At 38.7% G+C, this 24764-nt stretch overlaps 1 protein-coding gene across 6 annotated transcripts in view; it reads left to right on the forward strand.

Moving 5' to 3' along the window:
* Positions 1–10463: 10463 nt before the first annotated feature.
* The window catches only part of myo6a (myosin VIa), a 65961-nt gene continuing 51660 nt past the window's right edge, over positions 10464–24764 (forward strand). For 5 of the 6 annotated variants that reach the window (XM_041249506.1, XM_041249507.1, XM_041249508.1 and 2 more), the window contains exon 1: positions 10464–10574. The gene's annotated coding sequence lies outside the window, so the exon portion shown is untranslated. The remainder of the gene's footprint in view (positions 10575–24764) is intronic. The other variant, XM_041249512.1, reaches the window with a different exon arrangement.

Below are 24764 nucleotides of genomic sequence, written 5' to 3' on the forward strand. Positions count from 1 at the left end.
TGTTACATTTTTTGAGCTTAAGAAAATGATGTATGGAAATGTATTTACAGGTGAAAGTAAATACACCAAAATTAATGAAGCTGCATTTGAAGAGAAACACTACTTTTTGTTAATCCTTGTTATTTAATTCTCACACAGAACAAATGCATTCGGTCCTCCTGGGGACCCCCTGTGGCTGCTGGTTTTTATTCCATCTGAGCTCTCCATTACTTACCTAGATCCTTAATTTGAACTGATCATTTGCTTAATTAGACCATTGTAATTTGTTTTCAGTTCTTAAACAGTTGCAGAGTCCAAGTTACTTATAAAATGTTATAGCTAACCTGAAATCTGCAACTGTTTTAACAGCTGAAAACAAGTAAAAAGATCTAATTGAACAAATTATCAGTTCAATTAAGGGTCTACTTAAGTAATTGAGAGCTCAGTTGGAATAAAAACCAGCAGACACGGGGTCCCCAGACTGTGAAAGGTCTAAATTGAATCAGAAATTATAATTACATATTTCAGGTATAGCCTATACAAGCTTAATTTCTCAGTACAATCATTCGAAGGCAATCATGGCCAGTAGCCGTGTGCAAAATTATACAATGGAGCAAAAGCTTTATTTCATAGAGTTTGTAAAAGATTTTATTGAAGCTGGAGGATGGCCGAAAGGATTCCACAGCAATTCTGAAGCGCACACTGCATGGGGATACACCTGTGCAGAGTTTGCATGGGCTACACCTGTAGATGGCCAGATTGTGAGTGTCTGCCTTCTGAAGCGCGAGGCTGCCAGGTACAGCAGCACATTTAAAGCTTTAAGAGGCTGAAGGCAGAGACACTGGAAAGTCATTATTATTTTTTATAAAATAGGCTTGATTCGACTTGTTCCTATTTTGACTAAAACAACGTTTTCCAAATTGATACAAAAAACAAGTTTTTTTTTATGTTTTTTGTTTTTTGTTCCCCCCCCCCCCCACCCCCCCCCCCCCCCCCCCTCCCCCCCCCCCCCCCCCCCCCCCCCCCCCCCAAAAGATTTAAAATCATTGAATGTATTTTTTGGTTCTGAATAGTTCAGTTTCATAAAAGTTGGCAATACATTTTGGAATTTCATATTTGTTCCACAATTATTTAGTAGACAGAAATTGCTGTGCTAACTTAGTAAAGTGTTTTAATATCCTCTAGCAGGGTTTCACAATCCAGGGGTGGACAGTTGTCAGTTTAAATAAGGGTCTAGTTAAGTAACTGAGAGTTCAATTGGAATGAAGATCAGCAGACACGGGGTCCCCAGAAAGGGCTGGGAACCACTGCTCTAGAGGGCAATAGCAGTTACTTGAGGTTTGTTGCAATTGAGTACATTTTTAGTACGAAGACTATCTTGTGCTGCTTAGTTCGTTGCAATTGATATTAACTTGTGTACTCGTTTAGTATCATCCTCCATACTAACTGCTGTTGATCCTGTGGTTAGTTTTTTTTAGTTTGTTGCAAGTCTTTTACTGCATTAACAAATGTTCTCTTGCATTCTAGAGAAAGATGGACAAGGGTGTTGCAGACAGCAAGGGTAATGATCATTAGGCAGACCTGACAGCTTCAGACAGACTGGAACAGCTTCTGCTAAATAAAATAATTGTATTATCAGCTTAGCAAGTGTAGGCATGCATGCTTTAAGGTATGGGTTTGGCTTGGCATTAAAACAGTGGAAATTCTTGGGACATCTACATACACCAAGTGTATCCTACGTAGTATGATTGGTGGTAAGATGTTTCTTCAGGTCTCTGAGAATTCCATCAGGAATATTCATTCTTCTTTATCTGTAGCCATTTAAACATGCCTCCACCCTTGAATACTCCACAATGGCACAACAGCTCTGGAGAGAAGCCCTCTACAGTGCGCAACCTTTCAGGACAGGAAAATAACACAATTATCCAACACCAAAGAAGGGACTTTATGCATGCAATTCCCTACCAGCTTACATATTTGTGTTTGTCAGCCAAGTAAATAAAAGTTCCCCACACTACAGGTAGTAGCAAAATCCATTATTTTTCCACCCTAAATACTGCACTCATGATGAGGTTCCATCTGAAAACGTGTATGGAGTTATCTAGCAACATACCGTATGAGTTGCATGGTTAATTACGCGCATTCATACCACAGAGAGAAGTGATGATTTACAGCATTGGGGTGTCCCCTCTGGCTTGTTCTGTGGCAGTACCACAGTCATGTACTCTACTGTATATTGGGTAGACAAGCCACACCTCAAATCTTTATGCTGACCCTCTATATTTGATTGCACAGCTTCATCAACTGCTTCCCCAGTGACAAAGCTTACTGTTGAGTCACCTCATAACCCATCTCTAGCCAGTTCTACTATCCCCTTACCACAAAGAATAGATTCCCTCATGGTTCAACCTCGGCAGTACTTAAAAGCAACCTGCTTTATTTAGAGTTCATCTTTTTAAAACAACAATTTCAAAACTCAAAATACATTGGTTCTAGAGGTCTGTTTTTTCCCATAACATCAACAAAGTAAATCGGAGAATAGTGAACTAGTAAGGAATGCAAATATTGTAGGGGTGTGAAAGGTCATGCGAGTGTCATGAACAGCCACTGAATAGTAACCCAAGCCATACAATAATAGATAAACAAATAGGTGGTTAGTGCCAGATCACAAGTTAAAGGTATAATTAATGCACAAGGCTTTGAAAACATTAGCTTTACACACACACACCCAAACTGTTTTGAATGTAGAATGTTTGGCTACACACAGTTTTCTTTTACAATAAAATATGGGAAAAAAGGTTCAACTACAAAAGAAAAAAGTGATGATGTACGTTTAAGATTATACAGCTGAGCCTATTAAAAGTATCAACAAAAAAAATATTTGTGGTATGAACTGATCGATCAAAGAATCAACAATGAGATCAGAAAACACTGCCTGTGTTCATTACACTATGTAACACAATTTTTGTTCCTGGCTAGTAAGTGTTATTTCCTAATTGCTTATGCCTCAAAAGTATAGAAAATGGCTATTATTCCCCATAAACTTTGCTTTTGTGACCAGGACAGTGATATTTCAAATACCCAGGAACAAAAAAAAAAAATTGTTACACCGTGTTATGCTAGCTCAGAAAACACTGCCTGTGTTCATTATCCTAACTCAGAAAACACTGCCTGTGGTCAATATCCTAACTCAGAAAACACTGCCTGTGTTCATTATCCTAACTCAGAACACACTGCCTGTGTTCATTATCCTAACTCAGAAAACACTGCCTGTGTTCACTATCCTAACTCAGAACATACTGCCTGTGTTCATTATCCTAACTCAGAAAACACTGCCTGTGTTCATTATCCTAACTCAGAACACACTGCCTGTGTTCATTATCCTAACTCAGAAAACACTGCCTGTGGTCAATATCCTAACTCAGAACACACTGCCTGTGGTCAATATCCTAACTCAGAAAACACTTCCTGTGGTCAATATCCTAACTCAGAAAACACTGCCTGTGGTCAATATCCTAACTCAGAAAACACTGCCTGTGGTCAATATCCTAACTCAGAACACACTGCCTGTGTTCATTATCCTAACTCAGAACACACTGCCTGTGTTCATTATCCTAACTCAGAACACACTGCCTGTGTTCATTATCCTAACTCAGAACACACTGCCTGTGTTCATTATCCTAACTCAGAACACACTGCCTGTGGTCAATATCCTAACTCAGAAAACACTGCCTGTGTTCATTATCCTAACTCAGAAAACACTGCCTGTGTTCATTATCCTAACTCAGAAAACACTGCCTGTGTTCATTATCCTAACTCAGAAAACACTTCCTGTGGTCAATATACTAACTCAGAAAACACTGCCTGTCGTCAATATCCTAATTCAGAACACACTGCCTGTGTTCATTATCCTAACTCAGAACACACTGCCTGTGTTCATTATCCTAATTCAGAACACACTGCCTGTGTTAATTATCCTAATTCAGAACACACTGCCTGTGCTCATTATCCTAACTCAGAACACACTGCCTGTGTTCATTATCCTAACTCAGAACACACTGCCTGTGTTCATTATCCTAACTCAGAAAACACTGCCTGTGGTCAATATCCTAACTCAGAACACACTGCCTGTGTTCATTATCCTAACTCAGAAAACACTGCCTGTGGTCAATATCCTAACTCAGAACACACTGCCTGTGTTCATTATCCTAACTCAGAAAACACTGCCTGTGTTCAATATCCTAACTCAGAACACACTGCCTGTGTTCATTATCCTAACTCAGAACACACTGCCTGTGTTCATTATCCTAACTCAGAACACACTGCCTGTGTTCATTATCCTAACTCAGAACACACTGCCTGTGTTCATTATCCTAACTCAGAACACACTGCCTGTGTTCATTATCCTAACTCAGAACACACTGCCTGTGTTCATTATCCTAACTCAGAACACACTGCCTGTGTTCATTATCCTAACTCAGAAAACACTGCCTGTGGTCAATATCCTAACTCAGAACACACTGCCTGTGTTCATTATCCTAACTCAGAAAACACTGCCTGTGGTCAATATCCTAACTCAGAACACACTGCCTGTGTTCATTATCCTAACTCAGAACACACTGCCTGTGTTCATTATCCTAACTCAGAACACACTGCCTGTGTTCATTATCCTAACTCAGAACACACTGCCTGTGTTCATTATCCTAACTCAGAACACACTGCCTGTGTTCATTATCCTAACTCAGAACACACTGCCTGTGTTCATTATCCTAACTCAGAACACACTGCCTGTGGTCAATATCCTAACTCAGAAAACACTGCCTGTGGTCAATATCCTAACTCAGAAAACACTGCCTGTGTTCATTATCCTAACTCAGAAAACACTTCCCGTGGTCAATATCCTAACTCAGAACACACTGCCTGTGTTCAATAGCCTAACTCAGAAAACACTGCCTGTGTTCAATATCCTAACTCAGAAAACACTGCCTGTGTTCAATATCCTAACTCAGAAAACACTTCCTGTGGTCAATATCCTAACTCAGAACACACTGCCTGTGTTCATTATCCTAACTCAGAACACACTGGCTGTGGTCAATATCCTAACTCAGAACACACTGCCTGTGTTCATTATCCTAACTCAGAACACACTGCCTGTGTCCAATATCCTAACTCCTGATTGCAGTGCAGTACATACTTTACATCTTGAAGCATCTTTGTGTCTGGTCTTGCCTTTGGAATGGAGTAAAGCTGCTGTTTAAAAACAATAGTATGTAAATATTTAAATAGTCTGTGCAGGATCACTGCACTACAGTGCAGGTCTCCTCTGACTTACAATGCTTTTGTGGTCCATTCGAACCCTATGTGACATGCAGTGTATTTATATCCGCTCATTGTAATTTTAAGAACATTTTCCAAATGTGGAAAACAATTGATGCACAACGTAGCCCTGGGCTAATTACTGTGTGATTAAGTTCATAAATAGTACAGCAGCCCAGTGATAAGACCAGAGGACTAACCTAAATTCTGCACTGATCTCCATAGTTGTACATTGTAATTTACCCTTTAAAGTAACAAAATAACAAAAAGTTCCGTAAGATCCCTCCACCATGCATATCCATTCAATATATAGGTCTCAAACGTGCAGCTTTGAAAGAAGCACACGTGTTTTCAGAGCTGGTACTGCACTAGGCTAAAGAAACTCTGTTCACAGGTCATGATTTTGGACCCGATTCCAGCTCCAAACTGGTTTACATGCAGGACATGAAGATGATTTTGGATATGATTCCTCAATTAGGGAGTGAGGCAGAGTAGGCGTAGATTGTGTAACAGGGCACATGCCCTGCACACTAAGATGTGTGCTTTGTGGCTGCATAAAGTAATTGTTGAATTGGTGTGAGGTTTGTTTAAGTATTGAACTGATTGTTCTATTGAAAAGTTTGGAGTGTGGCCAGGTGGTAATTGAATGATTGATTTGTCAATTGCCTCTGGCCACACCCTATAAAAAGGAACAAAGGGTGTATGGTTGGTGTGGTTTGCAGAGGATTGTGCAGCAGAAACAAAGCAAAACAAAACAGGGGTAGCTTTGGTGTGCTGTTTTGTTTATTTTCTGTGTGTTTTGGATCTGTAATTAATAAAAGTGTGCAGGAGCGCTGAACGTGCAGTTCCTGGGTCTGTGTTGCTATTTCTACAGCGGGCCAGCCTTGACCACACCACAATCCGATTCAACTGTGCCCGTAAACAGGACAACTATTAAGATGCAAAATCTTGTCTCATGGGACACACAGGTTGGCATTCTGTACTATTTTAGCTCAAGCAGAAGAACATCATTAGCCCACCTGCAAAACTTTTTCAGATGGAGCTTAACCACGCTTGCAGTATATGTTGTGAAAATAAAGTATAGGTTTAAAGGTAGAGGTGTCACATCAACATTAACAAAACAATTCAATGTGAACGAGCTTGGGGGAGTGGGGAGCAGCTTTATCATTGTTGGGACATTTTATTTAATGTCTATAAGAAACCATCACAATGAAACCATTATCCAAACTCTTGATTTCCACGGTCTTGCTATTATTAGTCTGATTAACAGTCCCAAACACAGCAACTATTGACATAACATTCTATTTCAATGGCATCTATCATCCTTTATAAAGGCACGTGTGACCCAGCAGCTGCTGCCCAGAATATTAAACAAAATAAATAAATAAATGACATGTAAACATTTCAGGAGACAAGTTTTAGCATCTTTGTCCTTGTTAAGAAACACGATACAATGGCATGTCTAAAGATATCAGGTGTCTGCCTAATTAGATTCGCTCACTCTGTATTATCTTGCAGTCTGAGATAGAATGGCTTCTTTAAAAAAAAACTTTAAAAAGCTTTGGGTTACCACCCAGCTGAATGATTCATGAAGCCCAGGTTGACATTTGTTGTATGTCTGTGAAAACCATGGTGACGTTGCAGTTTACCTTACAACGCTCTATTTCTACTACAAGTGCCACTTTGTGAAGTATGATGTAACCCTTTTTAATTTCAGAACTAGCAAACAACAGCCCCCTCCCTGAACAGCAGCACTGGCGATTTAACAAACCCGAAGGATTGCTTACCATTGGACAGTGTCATAAGTTACTAAAATACAAGGTCATCAAAAGTTTGCTGTATACCAATTCTGATTTACACTTTTCTTAAACCTTCCTACCCATTTCCCCTCTTTATAAAATGGAAAACCCACATAACATGTATCATCTTTTTAAACGTTGACTGCAGTTCAAAATTGAAAGATTAACTTTTAATCAGGTTGAATGACAGAACATTCCACATGGGTGAGCAGTTAAAGGAAACACACCTTTGCGTTGAGAACACTAACCTTTATAATAGGCTAACAACTTAAATACAACTGATCTTCTCCATTCAGGTAACTTTACAATCATTCAAGCAACCTGAGCGTGTCAGGTGTTGGTCAAGACCTCTTAACCACTTTATTTTATCAGGTGACATCCCAAGCAGGGTGAGTAGTTTCAAAGTCCAATTTCCTAGGCCCCACATTCAGCTCTGTTAAGCTTTATAAAAAAAAGAAATGAGTAACTTTGAAAAGCAGACCTTTCAACTTCATGAGCTATGGCATAGGATAGTGTTTAGAACAAGCAGAAACAACAGAGATGACAGACCAGAGTGTCACATGCCAGTGAGCAGGCAACGATGTGTGATGCACTGCCGTTTCAGATTCTGAAACCCTGATGGTGAGAGAGTAAAAGCTTTGTTGTACAGTGGTTAAGATGCCCGCTTGTGGCCACTGGTTCAAACTCACCTCCTACCTGTTAACATTCAGGTCCTCAGTAAATTATTGTGAAAGCTAGTTACAGTGTTGGATAAAACAACAACTCACAGAGTAACACAGCTCGGAACCAGTCAGAGGGGTTGCAGACACCATCACAGATTCAATAAATTGACATTTTAAGCTATTCTATCTACTATTTAGTGTTCACTGCCCCAGGAAATGGATATGGATCCAATCCTTACTGATAACTTATTTAGAGTCAATTTGCATTCTAAATAAGTAAACTGCGAAAGATGAGGCAACTGTATTAGCAACAGTTGTATGTGACACTGTCAAGCAAGGTTTACTATGTGAACAGTCTGAACCATCGAAACATACTTGATTTCAACCACCAGGTGAAAGTGCAGGTGCAGTGACCTAGGCCTCCAGAGGCGAAAGGAAATGTTCCTACCCAATAATAAAGAAGAACAGCTCTGTTAAAATTCATCTCACTGTCATTTCTTCTGTTATTTGAATGAGCTATGCAGCATTTCAGAAATAACAATCACTAATAATGCTGGGCCATCATTGGGCAAATACAGTTAAACTTTAATATGCTGGCTTGACTTTTTCTGTATAATTGAAAAATGTAGCTTGAAATGTAAAATATAACTAGAACTGCAATACTACAAACTAAGCATTTGGCACAGCATATAAAGTCTATAGTCAAAATGAATAAGTATATAAGTGAATGAATTTATAGAAAAAAACGGATAATTATAAAGTTATACATCATACATAGTGATTACAGCAAGTGTCACCCGCTCCAGCCATTATACACAGTTGTATAAACAATCATCATATATGCGTGTGATATGTCAGGCAGGGAACACTGGGTTTGAAATAAATATGTACATAATGTATTCTTTAAAGACTGCTGGAAGATGAACTAACACAGGCTGGCAGACCAACCTAGCCTGCAGTGCTTTTTTTGATGTATGGCATGATTTAACTGAAAAGCATGTTCCGTTAGTACTACTGCTGTTAACCCATATTTACTTTCTGACAGGAGCCACACTACAGCTCTACCATTTAATATGCATTTTAGTAGTAGCAGCAGCAGTAACAAGTGAGCTTCAAATACCCCGCTGGACAGTGTTTCTTCTGGTGTCTGTAGCGTGTTACTACATTACTAAGCAACTACTCTTAAGCAAGAAATATGTTACATATAGGGGACCTTGAATTAAAAGGTACAGGAGAACCTTTTTTTTATTTTATTGTATTGTTACATGTTCCCATGTGTTGCTACAACTGTTTACATAAGGTGTGTGTTGTTTTTTTTTGTTTTTTTATTTTACATTTTGACCACTTTTTTAAACTTTTAAATTGTATTCCCTGCCTCAAGATGTACCTGCATGGACCTCTCAGAACTACATTTCCCTATGTAACTGAGATGGATTTACCAGAGAGCAGGAGGATGATGGGAAATGTAGTTGTGAGAGGTCCATGTGGGTACATGGGAAGCCATCTTGAGGCAGGGAATGCAATTTTAAGTTTAAAAAAGTGGTCAAAATGAAAAAGAAAAAAAAATTAAACAATACACACACCTTGCGTAAACAGTTGTAGCAACACATGGGAACATGCAACACAATAAAATAAAAAGATCCTTATGTACCCTTTAAAACACTGACTTATTTGTGGAAAGTACTGTGACATTACCAGAACACGATTAAATGCTCAGTGAATCTGACCTAGACATTTTAAAATAAATACATGATGCTTTTAGTCTTCATGTGCGTTGTGAGATACAAGCCACAGCCAAGTGTTTTCAACCACCTGAGAAGGGTATCACAGAACAACAGCACACCTTCAAGCATGTTATCATGCTTGTAAACTGACCATTAAACCTCCATTTAAAAGAGTTGGGTAGATTAAAGCAGTGATGTCACCCATTATAAAGGTGATTTATGATTGCATTTGATCCCACTTATACCAAGGAGATCACATTCAAGTTACTGTACTCATGAACTGAACAGTTTACGATGCTTTACCCATGCTATCACTTCACACTTACTGTGCTTTATCATGATTTATGGGACTTTACCATGCTTTACCTGTAATTTACCTAGCTTCCCTATGTTGTAAAAAGTGTGTAACTATACTATATTGCTATGCTTTTACCTCTAGCATGTTTTCTTATTAGGGTGAGCATGTGTTTGACTGAAAGGGAAACAGCAATGCATTTTCATTGAGTTATTGTTAACGTGTTGCTATAATCGCAAGAAACTGCATGACTTCAAATATGTGTTTATGAACAATGAGATAAGACTGGAGACTTCTAGGTCGTGTAACATTGAGAAAGACAGCAACACAGTACTGCATGTTCTACCCATAGTTACAAGAAAATACAGCATGAGGGTTAAGTAAGACCTTCACCCATAAAGAAAAGGGAAAAAGGGCTGCAGCATAACTGTACAGTACCTCCAGTGCAAAATCTGAATCTTATAATCATGTATCCTTATTTTTCGTTCTTATAAGAAATATTTTAACATTTTTAATTTAGGATTTTTATATTCGGTTTAATTTATGCAAGTCGCTTTGGATAAAATAATCTGCTAAATAATAATAAGGGTGTGTTTCAGGTGCTCTGAAGCGCCCTCCTCGGCCCCATAGTATTCCTGCTCCGTGACGTCATTGTAGTTTGTTTCCCTACACTTTCTATGTGCCTCGACAACTCAAACAGCAGGAAAAGGAGCAGCAGCAGCGGAGAGAGCAGTGCCTGGATCTGCCGCAGGGAATCTCGACAAGAAACATTCAGAGTGCATGTTTACTAGCTCACTTAGTAAGTAGCCTCTCCATGCACTTTCTTGTTGGGAGCATGTCGGCTGTTGTTTAATTTCAGTACTATTCTGTTCCTATTGCTACTCCAGCTTTGGAAACAAAGTATAGGAGGGAAGGCTCGCCGGTACTGTTGGTTCTAATGGCAATGCTAACGATCATGGAGGCTGTCAAATGCAGGTCGAGGCAGTAACCTTATTTATTATACTTCCAATACAAATAGAAATCGGGACTGCGCAGCGTTTAATTTAGTTTAGCTGGTTACTGTATCTGTGGTAGTCTGTCTGACACAGTGTTGCATGGCTGGTGTAGCATTTCATTATTTACGTTATTGTTGGGCAGGCAGTGAATAACATCAGAATTCAATACGGAGTCACTCACTCCTAAACTATACTGTGGTATAGTGTTAACCTTTGGTAGCATATGGCTTTGTTTAATAATAGTAATTATAATAATTATCATTTAAACAGCCACCGAGATTTACAGTTTCACCTGTGTGTAAATTCTTTGGGGGAATGTGGTTGGAACAGTGTCTCAAACGTTTCAATGGAGATTTACAAAAAGATTGTGAATAAAGGCAGAACGCAGGCAAATTACAGTTCCGAATGAAGAAGAAAAATAACTATAGAGGAGGCCTTAGGTTTGACACAGAAAGGCTGCAGACTGATTACAGGAAGGGCGGTGCAGAGCGAGATTGAGGTGCAAAGGTTAAGGTTTGCAGAGTGTGCTACTCTGTGCACCTGTGAAAACGCACAGGATCATGTAAAAGCAGCATTCAAGTGCTGCCCTAAATAAATCACTCAGTAAATACAGAGGTACCCAGTCCTTGAATAACCACCCAGGCAGTACATATAATTCAAATGTAAACTCTTCAGTAGGGTTACAAATGTATCAAGTCAGTAAATGTACAGTAAGGAAAACAAATTCTATTGTAATGCAGATTATATTGCATTCATACACACAGTGACATGTATATCATTGCCCTAAACACAACCTCTACTCGGACCCTTAACCTTTGCACTGTGGTCCCATTTTATGCTGTGGTTTGCAATTCACTTTTATGATGGGAGTGATGCAATAATAAAAGTTTGTCCCTGAAAGTGGTTTCTAAAAGCTGAGACTATAGCCTATCTTTCTGTGTACCTGTAGAACTGTTAAGGGAGTTACAGGTGGTAAAGTTCAAAGTGTTTATGGATTGAGCCAATTAACCATGCCAGATGCTTGGTGCAGTAGAACACTTTAGTCATTTTGAAAAAGACATGATAAAAAAAATAAAACAAATTAAAAAATAAATCACCCATACAAGTTTATTTTAGATTAATTTATCCAAGACAGGTGATCACGGCTTAGAGACTTTAGTGCAGGTGTTGAAGTACGCACTGTACAGCCTGTGCATGCTCTGTGGTTGTGTTATACTGTAGTAATTGAATTCTAGAAGTGCAATATAAAAAGGTAATCTCCTCATGGAGAGTGAGTGGGATTTGACTGTGGAAAGCTGAGTGCTGTGTGCTTCACTTTGATTATTGTGTGTCCAGTAATACAGAGCTCTGGAACTTGTTGTATGCTATTTGATCATGATAATGTACAGGTTATAGTGCTGGTTCTTGTGTAGATGCTTACAATACAAATGGCAGTGATTTAAAACAAAGTGTTTTTCAACTAAATCTGCCAATACAGTATGTACTATAACAATGGCTGTTTGAAGTGCATTCTGGGAGAACATGTCTGTGTAGTATTACAGGAGAAACAAGATACTGTGCAAATAAAAATAACTGCCTTTCCACAGGACCTTTCAGGAATCTGCCACCTCAGTTCATTTTGTAATACCACAAACCCTAACAGAGGGACACTCTTTGACTTGAATGTTTGTCTGCTGTAGTGTTGTTAAGAGTTTGGTTTGAATTTGAAAGCCAGCCCTTTAGCTGTGAGCGGTGTGTAGGTGTGTGTGTGTGTGATTGGCAGCGGCACTGCTTTGGGATACAGGTACAGTATTGTGCTTGTAATCAGAGAACTTGTTAAGCAGGGAGGGAGGGGAAGGGAGTGGGAGGGGGGGTCATGTAGTCAGACCGTCGTGAAAGTTCAGGTGCGTAAGGTGTGGTTTCGACTGCACATTGACAGTACTGCTCTGCTATATTCAGTTAAGTAGTGACTGTTTCTGTTGTATAAAGGGGGGTGGGGTTTATAGGATTAATATCCCAAACACTGGGGGTATGTGTCTTTGCAGCCCATTGGGCCGAGGAGCTAAACCTAAAACACTGAATGTTTCCATTTCTCATGGATATCCTTCTGAATACATTTAATGAACTACAGTCTATGACTTGCCTGCACCCAATGTTTTGGATTATGGCCCACAGCAGATGAAATGTCCGTATTATAGTAATGTATATAGTTAAGTACTGTTGGACTGTTTAAATACCACAACATAACGTGACTTCTGTCGGAAAGCCATACATGAAGATAGGGTGGAAATAAAAACAGTAACAACAGAACTCGGAACTACAAAAAAAAAAAAAAATCTTGTCAACACCCTCTGGGCAATAAATGGGATTCTGGTGAGAATAAGGACACCCCCACTTCGGCAATCGAGAATTGTCTGTGACCTATATTTTAAAGACAATTGGCTGAGCTATTGAAAGCTAATGTGTGTCAGTTCTGACAGTGCTTTTGTATTGCTGGAGTGTGCAGGATTTGCCAGTTCCCTGTCAATGTTTTCTGTTCTGTGATTTAGGGGAGTTCGTTTTGAACCCTGCATGGTTTGTGGAGATATGAAGAGATACAGTACCATGTTTAGTTCTGTGGTAATTGTCCTGAATCAAAGCCCATGAAAATTAAACCCAGCCCCTTTCCTGGGATCACATTTGGCAATCAAGCAATACAGTGAACAGGAGCAATATCGGGACTGTCACTGGTAAAAAGCATTGCCTGTACCATACTGAAACCTGTCATAGATTGGGGGTAAAATAAAAACATATTGAACCCTCTCTTTAATTCAGCTAGCTTTAATTCAAAGTAGTTTCAGCCATCCAGAAACAAACACAAAATAAACCCTTCCCTTTTAGAATTGTGGTTTATGTGGTACAACCTCAAAAGCTCGTTCTCTTTCATTGTAGCATTAGAAATGGAGTCACTATGGTACAATATGCCAGGAAGAAAAGCACATGAATTTAGATACTAGCCTATATCCCTGTAACTGTGACCTAAGGTACGCCTCAGATAACTGAGCTGCCTTGTAATATCTGAGCTGCTTTGTAATATCTGCCGGAACACACTGTTACTGTACTGCGCTCCCAAGGGAAAGGACTCGTTAATTCAATTAATTTCTGGTTTAGCGCAGGGAACGCATTGAGACTATTATTCAACACGTTCCCATGGGGCTGTTTAACGCTTTATTCAAATAAATGCAGCTTCAGGTTTTTTTTTCTTGTATAATAACATGATGTACGAAATACTAAACAAAATGAACAGGGTGTGTTTGTTTGCACTGTAGTCAGGTGCACAGACTGAAGGCAGCAGCCCTCTAATAATGGTGCAGTGTAGTGCAGTGTACTGTACAGGTAGGTCCGGGTCATTTCCAGTAAAGGTCAACTCGGGTATAAAAATAAAACCTGACCCAACCACGGCCAATCTGAGCCTGAACCCTTTTCACTTTGTTCATACCCGACCCGACCCCAATATTGCCATAAATAATATCAAACATTCTATTGAAATACAGAAAGCATATTTTGAGTCAAAATGGAAATTAAAAAGAAAACAAATCCTCACATCGAAGCATACAGTTAGATGAACATTTTACTTGGTAGTCTGAGATACAGATATAGCATCCTGCTTGGATAAACTTGGCTGAAAACAGCAATGTTAATGATGAACATCAAATTATATTTCGATGACTTGTCACTATATCACACAAGACTTTTAACTCAATGCCAGTGTTTTAACAACAATGTTTCCACTGGGGGAAGCAAAAACTCGTGAAAACAATCATTTGAGTTTCACAAACCACAGAATTACCATGTAAGATGACTTGGCCCTGCTGCAGAGCGAGTACGTCCGTTTTCAGTGTGCCGCTGCAAATATTAATTTCCCGTCTTTTTGCTGTCATAGTTAAGTATAAGTTTGCAAGATTTGCACGGTATAAATTTACTTGAACTCACAGAAAACAACAACATCGAAATGTTTCCAAACAGAATATTTACCCTTTCCAGCGACAGAACTTTCCACTGCTAAACATTCTCCAGTAGACAGCTTTCTTTTTGTATCAACATCCTCCATAATTAGTAATGCAGAATCAGCATAAGCACAAGAACACTTTGCTCATGTGAGATCCATGGTAAGTCGTAAGTAATTTTAGGAAGCATTTGCATTTGTAAGAGGAAAAAAAAACACTTGCTAAAATATAATGCATTTATTGATAAAACATGCAGCTGGCCCGACCCGACACGAGCCCGAGTGCTTGACACAGAATATACACCTGATCCGACCCGACCCGAACACGACACATATAGTCGGGTCCCGTTGGGGTCGGGTAGCCAGGCTTTAATTTCCAGAGAGCGGCAGGGTGAGGTCTCAAGTTTGAACTCTGTTAGTCATTCTGGAGAACAGACTTTTGTGCAGATGTCCAATCGACAAGTTAGACATACATTTCCCATACTATAATCAGCATCATTGATAAATGCATCCGGTCTACATAGTTTTACCAAGCTTCTTTTTAGTAAATCCTTTTAAAGTAGGCCTTTGGCAGAGCATGCTGCTTTATGTGCAGTACTCTATATTATGCAGTGCTGTGCCACATGGGTTTATTTAGTGTTTCTGTCTAGAAAATAATCTCACAGAGCAGAGAACTTGCAGTTCATTTTCATTTTATTGGTCATAAAATTATGTCTTCTTTAAAAACACACACACTCTCGAAACTGTTGTTAATGGGAAAGACTTGAGCACTGTTTGATTTTGTAAAAGTTTATTACATTCTGTTTGTAGAACCAATCATTCTGAAAATGGTTTCTGGTCTAAGAACACTCCCTTTTTTAATGAATTTACTTCTGCCTTAATTCTGTCTTCACTGATTTATGTACAGGGCTGTTTTATTACAATTACTTCAGATCTAACCTTTGTCCTCAATTCAGGCATGAGGCCTGTCCATTCTGCTGTTTCCTGATTATTGTTGCAGTTGACTACTGACAATTCGGAACATAGTTGTTTGCTCAGTGTTACTTGTGTAAAGTTCATATGATAACAGTGCCCATGGTAAGCATAGTTATTAGTCTACAGAAAATTGAAGCCTTGATCAATGCTATGAGAATTCTGAGGATAATCAAGTGAGGATGAGGTGGAGGCCTATTCCTCTGGGACAATATGATCATCGTGTGTGTCACTAAATGAATGATCTCTTAGACTTGGGAAGCTTCTGTCCTTTAACCCTGCTGGAATTCAAAGCAATCAAAATGCTTGCTACTTTATTGGTGGTGTTTTAGTACAGCTTAATAACTGGTGTCTCATCAATCTTTAACACTCATTTGCTTGCAAGAATAGTCTTAAGTTATTCGTGGTGAGTGTCATCAAAAGGTGGAGCTTTGGACTTTTAACAGAGTTCAAAAAACAAGTTTCATGACTTGGTTTCACAGTTTCGGTTGTCTTGTCTTTCACTTTGGTTAAAGGAAGAAGCAATGAAAAATTGAAATTGAAATGCACATTTCCCAAACTTCTGTAAGGTTTATTTTGTTCACTACAGTTAAAGAAGGTTAGAGTAATTGCAAAATAAATGTATCTTTGCAGATTAAACATGGCTTTGCAATATTTAATACATGTTTTCTTATTATTTATGTTGGGGAAGCACTGGAATCTATTATCATTATACACTGTACACGCTTTAGGTGCTGCACATACATACATACATTATACTTGATATGCTCACTTCCATTGTTTAGTCGGGTGTATTGCAAGTGCAGGTTTTCGAATGCAAAAAATAAAATAGAATATTTGTATTGAAATGTGTTGTTGCTGGTATATCTGTTTCGTGGACACACATTGTTCCCAGAATACTGGTTTAACTTTGCACCATCCCATTTAAACCACCCAGTATGGATTACAGGAATGTCAACTGGGTTGTGTTTTTTTAAACATTTTGATGACTCTCTCTCCTCTCTTTCTCTTTTGAGTATTTTAATCTCTTTTAATAATGTGGGTTTAGTCTGAACATGCATTAAGGTGTTGTATGACTATAGTTAATCTTAATAAACAAGTCTGGGTGTGGTAGCTTTACACCCTGTCGGTCACAGTACTGTATTGCTAGTTTATGATCTTGACCAGTTTGGTCACATTTTTTTTTTTTTTTTGGATGACACTGTTCAGCATATTTCCTTTTGCTAGTGGAACTTGATGAAGTAATTTACAGTACTGGCCCTGTAACAGAGAAGACAGGAACTCTAAAAGTGTTCTCATGTTACAATTGTTCAAAGTGAGTCACACATGGGATTTGAGGGTTTTTTAAAACTACTGTATCTTAATGATTTTAACATGAATTTTTAATCAAATGAGTTTTGACCATTGTGGTCAATTAGCTTTGTGTCTTTGGATGCTGACTTGCAGATTTGTGTCTGGGGAAAACTTGAAATAAATGTTATAGTATTTTTTTTTTTTTTTTTTTTTTTTTTTTTTTTTCATTTATTTCTTGATGCTTCTGGGCACTGTGACTAAGGATTCCCTACTGGATAGTTTTAATTAATTCTTCATTGACATTATTAGTATTATTATTATTTATTTGCCAGGTGCCTTTACCTGTTGGGTGTACAGTACAGATTAGTGTCAGGGAAAGCAGCATGTTGTAATAAATGCAGGTGCAGTCAGATTGGTTTCTTTGAATTGAGTGATTCTTGTGCTGCTTTACCTCCTGAGTGAATGCAGTGGTGTTGAAACTGTGTGCTCTATATTGACTGTATATAAGGAACTAATAGAGATCTCAAACAGCTCCTCTTATTGAGCATGCTCGCTTCGGTCATCAGGTGTGCTTCTTTGTTGAAAGGTGTTCTTTCAAATGGTGCAGCACCCTGTTTGCACATTAAACATGTGTGTTGAAAACATAAGCCTTGTGTTTAGATTGCTTGATCCATTATGGAATGCAAACTAAATTGATTGGTGACAGAAGGCTGAGTGAAGGAACCATGTAGTAATCATTTTCTTAGTGTAAAATGATCCAGGATTGTCTGATGAGACACTGTAGCAGTTTGGCTTTTTATGAGTTACGAGTCTTTTCATGCCAAGTGCAGTGCTGTAGTTGAGCTGGAATGCACCAGAACCAGTTCCGGTACTATTTTCTATAAGCAGCAGTGGTGTAGTCATAACTGCATAATAGTCAAGCTAAGTCACATGACTCCCATCTCCTGCACAACTGTTTGATTCAATCAGCAGTCCTCTGCTGCTTGATGCAGTGAAAAGAGCATTAGCATCTCCTTCTATCACAAACTGCTTGTTTAAGAAGGCTAAAAATGTGGATGTAGACGACAGCAACAGTAGATCGACGACGACTGTGCACACAAACAAAAACAAAGTCTTCCCAGGGTGGCATTTATTGTTTTAAAAAATGAACATTTCAATGGCGTTCCAGTACCTTCAGATTTATGACCACACCACTGGCCACGTGGACCAATATTGAGACAGTTGGAGGCACGATAGGGACTTATGAATTCAGCACACCTTTGCTCTCAGCAGTTCCAGTGATACAGACTCTTGAAGGTGTAAGGCTTATATGGCAGTGGGGGGCGGACAAGGCTGTCTTCTTGATTTAATTAGGCAGAGAAGCTCTTTAAATCTCAGCGAGAACTACCAGAGACTCTCTATACAGCAAGGATAGTTTACTTGTTTTCATGGTATTGGTGCAGCAAAAGTAAGTCATCCTAAAAGCACCATTTCACTTTTAATTTGTAGATCCCAATACTCTTGGGTGAAATGTAGAAACAAAGTCAATACCTGTCATACAGTAAGAAGAATAAGTCACCAAAGTAAGGTTTCTCTCGTTCTTGTGCAGATTTCTGTAGACCCCAGGTACTTTTATCCACACATATGTATGTTACAGGACATCCAAGTTTGATGACATTGTTTTGTCTACATGGAAAATGTACTAGGGAACGCACTTATTGTGTCATTTATATATGATTTATTTCTGTTTTAAAATGGAACATTTGCCTGCAGAAAATGTTGTGGGATTTTAAACTGTGACCTTCTTTTTGCCAGCGTGTTGTGTTGCTGTCATCAGTGCTACACGATTAGTTGAGAAAACAAGCAGTATTTTGAAAGACGAAATCAGCCAGCTGAGAATTCTCTTTCAAGTCTCCTCTTCATTCTGAGATTCTGACCTTGATCGCTGAAAAATGTTGGTTTCCTGTCAGTGTAACTCATTGCGGTCCCTATTGGTGCAAGGAAGTATAGTTTCCTTTCAAGACTGGTTGATAACCGTAATGCTATTTGTGGTCCCCACTGGACAAAAAAGAATGTTAATTTCTGAGAATCAGCTATGCTGAAGGATAGCCTATGTATTTGGTAAAAGTAAAACATAAGTAAGTAAATACATTAATACATATTAAACTAAACTAATACATAAATCAATACATAGACATTTCTTTCTTTATTTATTTATCTATCTTTCTTTTTCACTATCAGATATAAACACTGCCATTTAATACTATATGAAACAAAAATAAATACTCAACAGTTCTTGTTCAATTGTATGTTAGTGAAGATTTTTATAAATAAAGGGCATCATGCTTTCATATATTTTTACTTTCAAATTTAAAAATATATTGTAACGACCTGGACAATTTTTTTGTTGCAGTACTTGTTGTCTGTTCAGTTTGTCTTGGCTGTCTCTTATATTACATGTATTGTAAGGGGAACAGGTCATGCTGTTACTTGGAATGGGAGTGGGGATGAGAGGGAGAATGTGAGTTGCTGTTTTCAGGGGTTGCAGAGCAACCTTTCCCAGCACCAAGCAAATAGGCACAACTGTAGAACCGATGGGGGTCAAGGTTGCCCCAACTGTTTCTACTAACTTGGCTTGTGTTTTTCAGCCCAATAAACGCAGCTCAAACTTGCATCAGAAACACAAGCCAAGTTAGTAGAAACAATTGGGGCCCCCATCAGTTTTACCGTTGTGCCTATTTGCTTGATGCTGGGCAAGGTTGCCCCAATGGTTTTATGAAACTTTGCTTGCTTTAAATGGTTTGGCACTTTTTGATAACTTGGTGTTTTTTTTGCATTTCCAATGTGTTTTTGTTTCAGATTGTACAATACATGTACTGTACTGGGAACTTGTGTACTTATTTTTATTTATTTTTTTAACTCTTGTCAACTGAAACTTTTTTGTAGCTCTGTGTGTGTGAGAGAAAATGTGTTAGTAAGTGACCTTTTCAGCCCTGAAAAGACTGCACTGTAGCTTTGTTGTTTCTGCTGATTTCATAACATGATGTCTGGAATACTTTTCTTCATTTCGCCTGAGAGGTAGTTTGAAGATAACCCTGAATGAGCCTAGTGGATTAAGGGGCTCTTCTACACCAGAATTAATACAGTATGTACAGAATGAAATGTGTCACTGTTTTAGGACCTGGATGAAGGTTTAATTAACAATTAACAACATGACCTGTTTCAGAAGGGCCAGAGTTGCTCATTCCTGCCTTAGATACTGCAAAGAATTACTCAATCGGTTGATTCGTAAAGCTAAATCATTGTCTGATTGCCTGCTGTATGTGGGAAGTATGCTGTCACTTCCACTTACTGTACAGTATTGTATGAGCAGCGCGGAAGTAGCTAGCACTCCAGAAGCCAGAATATACAGGTTGAGTAGAAAGAACGTTTACCACATCAACGATATGGTGCGTTGATGTGCTAAACTTTCTGATCACAATGTATTTGTACCTCCAACGCAAGATAATGCTCATACTGCAGGTGCATGTGGTGCTGTCCAATGTGTTATTATGGTTTGCACTTGCAGTACATATGACAAAAGCCAAACATGGACTTGAAATGTGTATACATTAGCAGTATGATATACATCCTGACTCCACAAGAAAGGGATTTTGCACATCAAAGGTCCTCTACCACTTTTTTACCCCTCTTGCTTAAAATGCATACAATAAAATTCTTTTAACAGGAAAATAATAAGCACATATAAAATGCATCCTGGAAATAAGCTCAATAGTTTTGCGCTGTAGAGGACTGTGAGATTGTAAAAAGTACTTTACATGTCACTTCTGAGATAATGAAACCATGTAGAATCTTTTTTCATTAACGCTCCGTGGTCATTGTTCCAGGAACAGGAAACTATTTTTCAAGAACACTTGTGTTCAGGTTGTGTCTGTTCTGTTCTTACTGATGCAGTGCTTGTTGGATATATCGAATTGATCTGAACAGCAGTGGCTCTACATTCTGACACTGCTTGCATCATTAATAACTGGACATGATGCTTTTGGAACACACTTCTTCACCCTCCTTTTTAAATGCAGTGAACTACTTAATCATTTTGTGTTTTAAGAAGTGATTTAACCAAGGTTAACACTTGAGATGAGAGTTTTGTTTACTTGCTTTTCTCCAGCTGGGTGGAACTGGCACAAGAGTGGGCGAAGTGACTTGCTGAGTCAGAGGCCAGATTGGAATTCATGCCCAGGATGACTTACCTGTCACTGTCCTGTACCCCAGAGACGCTGTTAATACATCACTTGCCAGTTAATTTAAATTAGTGTCCCAGCTTCGTCTCTCTTTTTAGCAAATTGCAAACTATTGCATACCAGAAATGTGTGGATCTTAGAAGGAATACACAGACCCTTTGTGGCTGATGAGGACAGCCATGTTAATAATAATTCTGATATCAATAATATGTATGTATGTATGTATACAGTGGCTCTCAAAAGTATTCACCCCTTGGACTTTTCCACATTTTATTGTGTTACAATGTGGAATCAAAATGTATTTAATTAGGAGTTTTTGCCACTGAGTCACCCCCTTGAGTCAATATTTGGTAGAGGCACCTTTAGCAGCAATTATAGCCGTGAGTCTATTTGGATAAGTCTCTACCAGCTTTGCACATCTGGAAACTGTAGTTTTTGCCCATTCTTCTTTGCAAAATTGCTCAAGCTCCGTCAAGTTGGATGGGGACCTTTGGTGAACAGCAATTTTCAACTCTTACCACATATTCTCAATTGGATTGAGGTCCGGGCTTTGACTGGGCCACTCCAGGACATTGACCTTTTTGTTTTAAAGCCTCTCCAGTGTGACTTTGGCTGTATGTTTGGGTCATTGTCCTGCTGGAAAATTAATCTTCTCCCAAGTCCCAGGTCTCTTGCAGACTTCAGCAGGTTCTCTGTACTTTGCTGCATCCATTTTGCCCTCTATCTTCACAAGCTTTCCATGCCCTGACACAGACAAGCATCCCCATAGCATGATGCTGCCACCACCATGCTTCACAGTAGCTTGCACCAAACATAGCACTTAGCATTGAGGCCAAAAAGCTCTATTTTGGTCTCATCAGACCATAGAATCTTCTTCCACTTGGTCTCAGAGTCTCCCACATGCCTTCAGGCAAACTAGCCTAGATTTGATGCAAGTTTTTTTCAGCAATGGCTTTCTTTTTGCCACTCTCCCATAAAGGCCAGTTGGGTGAAGCACCCAGGCTATTGTTGCTGTATGCACAGTGTCTCCAGCTCAGCCGCGGAAGACTGTAACTCCTTTAGAGTTGCCATAGGCATCTTGGTGGCCTCCCTGACTAGTGCCCTTCTCGCCCGGATACTCAGTTTTTGAGGACAGCCTGTTCTAGACAGATTCATAGTTGTGCCATATTCTGTCCATTTCTTAATAATGGACTTTACTGTGCTCTGGGGGATATTCAATAGATTGGAAATGTTCTTATATCCTACCCCTGATTGGTGCTTTTGAAGAACCTTATTCTGTATTTGCATTGAATGTTCCTTCGTCTTCATGATGTCGTTTTTATTAGGAAATGTACTAACCAACTGTGGGACCTCCCAGAGACAGGTGTATTTAACCTGAAATCATGTGAACCACCTTAATTGCGCACAGGTGGACTCCATTCAACTAATTATGTGACTTCTAAAGACAATTGGTTGCATCAGAGCTTATTTAAGTGTGTCATAGCAAAGGGGGTGAATAATTATGCAATCAGTTATTTTCTGTTTTAAATTTGTAATTAATTTAGAACAATTTGTAGATTTTATTTTTCACTTTGACATTATAGACTTGTTTTGTGTTGATCAGTGGCAAAAACTCCTAATTAAATCAATTTTGATTCCATGTTGTAACACAATAAAATTTGGAGGGGGTGAATACTTTTGAGAGCCACTGTATATATAAAAATTACACATGGACAAAGACTATATTTGCATCCTAAGCCATTCTAAAAGTAGGCATAATAACACAGTAGTGACGTGAAAAAGTTGACCCATTCAACTCCGAGACCATCACTTTCAATTCAAACACAAAATGTCTCGTTTTCAATGACTCGACGGCACCCACAACACAGAAATGTTCATTAATGATCAAAAAAATGAGAATCAGTTACAAAAAAAAGATGTAAAGCTGGTACATTCCTATCTCAGAAACAGATAATGACATACAATGTCTGTACAGCACTGAAACACTATGTTTAAAAAAACAAAACAAAAAAAAACTGTAAAACCTTGTCTTCTTTAATATTAGCACCACAAGGGTATCCACTGGCCTCTTCAGTGAGGTACAGGGAAGTAATTCCATCTCGGTTTCTGTGACAGTTGATAAACTACCCGACCTTCAGACTCGTAATTTATGACGTCACAGAAACCGTAGATGAAATTATTTTCCTGTAACTCACTGAAGCCCATCTTGTGTGTGTGTGTGTGTGTGTGTGTGTGTGTGTGTGTGTCTATATATATATATATATATATATATATATATATATATATATATATATATATATATATATATATATATAAATGAATGAGACATTTTTGCATATACTGTACATGCAGTTTACAATAGGTCATGGTGATCTACTTTTTCATGATCACTCCCACTGGCTTTGCATTACAGTATTTCTCTTCTTTTTCTTTTTTGCTTGCCCTTGGTATGCATTTTGAGTCAATTGACAATGTTCTTTGATGTTAGACTCGGGGCATCATAGAGTAAGATTGCTGGCAAACTTCCAGTTACGTGATTGGTATGCAAACTAGCAGGGGTTTTGTCAGCTGAGCAAATCCTTACCAAACAGATTCCAAGCCTAGAAAAAGCTTTAAATAATAATCTGATGCAAGCCTCAGGACCTTGGAATTTCACTAATCTTTTTGTATGTATTCATTATTGCCTAGAAGTTTTCATTACAAAATACAACATGCCAGTAGTAGTATCATGAGTAATGTTATTCATGATTCTAGCTTAGCATAATGATTATGAATATGCTCCATGCATTGTTAGAGCTGGGTTGTTCCAGTGGACTACATTCTGGGGAACTGTTTGTTTTTTCTGTTTGTAGTTGATGATACATGAACTCTATATAAGGTGGAAAAGGGTCCCGTGGTATGTGTTGTGTGCACACAGGCTGGTAAAATAAGAGCTTATGGTGAGAATCTGGTGGTGTACTCAGCCTAACCAAATGATATGAGAAATTTAATCAAGAGCATAACAACAAAAACAAATTAATTCACGTATTCTATTTACATAGACCTTGACCCCACCCTATAACACTGCAAGTGATGTTATAAAGAGTGATAGGGTCCAGCCACTGCAGAATTCATCCAGATAGATGCTTGAGGGATGCTATTGAACAGACCTCTTGGATATACTGTTGTCTTCCTCTTGTGGTAAAATCAGGAATGTAAAACCACATAGTACTGCCCCAGCACGAGGGATACGGTTTTATTTACCCAGTCACTGTCAGACTGCAGGGAATAACTGCCCCACACTGCTTGGGAAAACCAACCTTTGATGTGTCTTGAAATATCACCAGATCATTTAAACTTCAGTCTTTCTTTGGCCTTTTGCGGACAATGTTTGGGACTTATTCTATACTTAGATAAAATTGTACGTTGGTTCTTTACTAAATTGGTACGTGTGCTTTGAATGGCATTCTAGCATCTGCTTGTGTTGCCCTTGTAAATTCTCTGTTTTCAGCCTGGTCATCACACCACTTTGTTTATGCAAGGATTCATAAACAGTCTGCCCTCTT

Source organism: Polyodon spathula, chromosome 5, assembly GCF_017654505.1.
Source record: "Polyodon spathula isolate WHYD16114869_AA chromosome 5, ASM1765450v1, whole genome shotgun sequence".
NCBI classification, from domain to species: domain Eukaryota; kingdom Metazoa; phylum Chordata; class Actinopteri; order Acipenseriformes; family Polyodontidae; genus Polyodon; species Polyodon spathula.